The following is a 3,937-nucleotide window of genomic DNA, read 5'->3' on the forward strand; positions in this document are numbered from 1 at the left end:
CCGCGCGCTGGGACTCCAATCGCTGCGTCCCTGGAACTCCGTTTTTGCTTCCCGAGCGACTCGTGGCTCTCACACTTTGCTCGTTAGCTCGTCTGTAACTGTTTTACTTCTGCGCGACTCAGCAGAATAACCTCCAACTCCAAAATCGCGGCTGTCGAACTCAGAAACGTTTTCTCGACCCAGCGTGCGTTCGTGCTGTAGGACAAGAGGAAAACGTGGGCATACGGCACCAACCTCTCCTCAAATCCGTGTGGGAATGGATAAGTGGCTGCAAAGCGAAATGGTGCTAATTGAGGTGGTATCAGGTGATGAATGTTACCTGAGAGCATCTCACCTTTCCCATGGCAATATCCAAACGAGTGCCACGTGTGCGAGTGCCCGCAGATTTAGGGAGCCATCACCGAGCTGCACTTAACAGGCCGGCTGTATTCACGCTGCCAATACCCATTTCTATGTTGTGTTTGGTGCCTGAAAAGTGGTTGTTTTGTATCTGTAAGTAATTAGCTCACCTGATTACGTGCCTGTGTGGCACAGCTGAGCAAACTGTTGCACACCGGGCAGCTCCATGCAGCAATTAACATCTGCCATCAGCTGTGGTTTCCAGCAGCAGCGCTAGAGCCAATTGCTGGGAGTCAGGGGATGACCATAATGCACCATTAAGACCCCCCACATCTCCTGGTTTCTGTCCTGCTTTCTTTCTCTGTTAGTGCTGCTCTTTGGGCACAGAGTTGGAGCCCGAGGGAGGAGCACCTGTGGCATAGGTGGTTGCTCATTAAGAAAATGGCAGTGAGACTTTGGGATAAGTTGGAGCTCAGCAGTGGTACTGGGGTGGGCAATGGACCACGGTGGCTGCAGTGCTGCCTCAGGCACCTGATCGTGCTGTGTGGGAGTCATGAAGTTCTGAACTGAATTCAGGAAATCCCTTTATTAGTTTAATATAAGAGCTGTAGCTCCTTTAGGGCTGCGTGGTTTGGTGCTTCTTGGGGTGAAGTCATGCAAAGCTCCTCAGATTCTGCTGTTAATAGCAATAAGGGATAAGGGTGCTACCAGAACTCCCCACTTATCCACCTGTAGTGCTAACAAACAACCTGGTGCAGGCTGAGCTCGGATGGTTGGGCACCAGTGGGCAGCATTCAGTGCACTGAGATGAATGGTGCTGCACTTTGCCTTCTTGGTGTCCTGGCTGCTGTCTTAATTCCCTCTGCTCACAACTGCAGACAGATGCTTGGCTAATTGAGGGCTGAGTTTGCAGAGCTGATGGTCCGATCTGTGCTGCTGTTTCTCAGGCTAGATTGCACCTCACTTCATAAACAATCCCACCCACTTGGTGCAACAAAAAACACTGAAGGGAAAATAAAAAGCCTCAATTAAACTGCACACCTCGTGCAGCACTGTGAATGAAATCAGTTCCTATTGTGGCAGCTGTGCTGGAGGTGCAGGGAGGGCTCACGATGCTCTTCAGCCCTCCCTGCGTTGCTTTGGGTTTGGGGTCTGCAGAGGATGAAGAGGAAAGCAGGGATGTGCTGTGAGAAACTGAGAGCCCACTGGGGGAAAGAGGGGGGTGCAAGATGGGGGAAATGCCTCTGCTTCTCCAGAACCAGCGATTCTCCCATTGCAAAGCACGGCCCAAAGCAGCCCCACTCAGCCCCCCTGGCTGCTCACATCGGTGCGGCAGCAGTGAAGGCTTTTGAATAAAGCAGCGACGTTCTGTATTTCAGAGCAAGATTATCTTGAAATATTTACTATAGAGGTGTTGATGGAAGCAGCATGTTTGTGTCAGAGCGTCTGACTGACACGCTGGTTTTCAAATAACCCTTTGCTCCTGAGATACTTAAAAGCTTTTCTAAACATATTCTCCCATCTCTGGGGGGATAATCTTGCTCGTTTCAGATCTGCTCTGCTAAAGGCTGCTTTTTTTGCTCACGAGTGAGAATATTTGAATGTCACCATTTGTTCCATTTGGTGAGGGGGACTCTCCCAGGTTTTTCTGCAGATGTTTACTGTTTGTTGTGCAAATCAGTGGTCGGAGGTTTGCAACAAAAATGAGAGATGCAATGTATCACCTATTGCTGTCAAACCTGGAAAAAACAAATAAACAAACAAACCCAGGGCCCAAACCCTCTGCTGTTTTCCTCTGTGGAAGGCACATGAAAGCCCATTGCTTCCTGCAGAAGGTTGACCCCAAGATTAAAGTGTGCGAGTGAGTGGTTCTCAGAGTCACTGCAGTTGCTACAAATCCTTGGATGCAACAATTGCAATGTGAAGCACCCAGGTGTCAGAGGAGAGATGGGGAATGTTAACCCTTTGGGTCTGCCAGCCCAAAGAGAGCCTTGTGACAATGTGAGGTGACCCAAGCAGTGGGGAGCAGAGCACCTGGGGGCAGAAAAGAGCATCTGCAGCCACAGCATCTTGCTCCTGCCGCTGGCTGGGCTGGGTGCTGCCATTTGGGATCATGGCCACGTGAAATTCTGTTCTCATTCCACAGCCCCATGACTGTGTGGTGTTTCCCTGCTCTGCTCTTTGCACAGAAGCGGGGGTTTCCTGCCCCAGCTCAGTGCATGGCCCAGCCCCCACTGCCCCAGTGTTGGGATTATGGGAACCTGTGGCATAAGAATTTGAATCTTCCTTTTTGGCTACAGTTTTCATTATTCTACCAAATTTTAGGGCTTTCTATGTGAACTCCAAGCTCTTATTTATTTTAAGCAGATTAAGTCTTTATAAATAAAGATAAGAGAATTACAAAAGCTCTAGAGAAGGCCAGGCTGTGTGGTGATATGCTGTGCAGGAGCCCTGCCAGCTGAGTGATGCACTTCATTCGGTGCCATGTGAAGGACAAAGCTCTCCTTGCATTGCAGGATGCTCACCTGCAGCCCTGGGCTGTAAAGGGCCACAGCCTTCCCTCATTATTTCCCATTTCTGTGCGCAGTGATGGTCACCGGGGCATGGTGTGCTGTTGTGCACCTCGGGCTGCTTACAGCAGCACAGCTGTGTGTTACAGAGGGAAAGGAGATGCTGTTAATGTAGGCGTGTTCTCCAGTCCATCCACGCAGGTGTCCTCTCTGACTGTAAGGCTCCCAGTTGGCCACTGGTATGTGCTGTGAATGTATTTACTGCTGAGTGATAGCAACAGGATTGGTAGAACCTGCATGCAATAAAAGCATGGATAGCTTTCAGCTGCTGTTGGCAAAATGTTTGATTTGGTTCAGACTGATCGCCACAAGTCATCTCTGCTGGGGATGGGTTCTTGGGTACCGTCTTGGGTACTGTCTGAGCTGCAGTCACAATAGTGGGGCCGAAGCTGTGTCAGACTGCAGAGCTGCACATCCATGGTGCTGCCTGCAAAGTGACACCAAGCATTTCCTTGTGGTTCTATGATTGCCTGTGAGTAATTGTATTACGGTGCTGTCTGCAAGCTTAAACCCAGCACAGAGCTGTGGTGTGTTGCAAATGCTTTCACACCTTGGGAAGTACCGAAGCTGAGCCGACAGGGTGCTTCTATGAAGAAAGGTTGGGGGAACTGGGCTTAGAGAAGACTCTGGGGGGACCTTATTGCGACCTTCCAGTACTTGAAGGGAGCGTATAAACAGGAGGGGGAATGACTATTTATGAGGGTGGATGGTGACAGGACAAGGGGGAATGGTTTTAAACTGAGACGGGAGGTTTAGGTTAGATACTAGGAGGAAGTTTTTCACTCAGAGGGTGGTGAGGCACTGGAACAGGCTGCCCAAGGAGGCTGTGGATGCCCCATCCGTGGAGGCATTCAAGGCCAGGCTGGATGTGGCTCTGGGCAGCCTGGGCTGCTGGTTGGTGACCTGCACACAGCAGGGGGTTGGAACTGGGTGAGCATTGTGCTCCTTTGCAACCCAGGCCATTCTGTGATTCTTGGTGATTTTCTCACAAGCATTACAGGGCTCTCTGGTTGGCAAAACATAGCAAG

The sequence above is a fragment of the Meleagris gallopavo genome, chromosome 15 (genome assembly GCF_000146605.3).
Source record: "Meleagris gallopavo isolate NT-WF06-2002-E0010 breed Aviagen turkey brand Nicholas breeding stock chromosome 15, Turkey_5.1, whole genome shotgun sequence".
NCBI classification, from domain to species: Eukaryota; Metazoa; Chordata; class Aves; order Galliformes; family Phasianidae; genus Meleagris; species Meleagris gallopavo.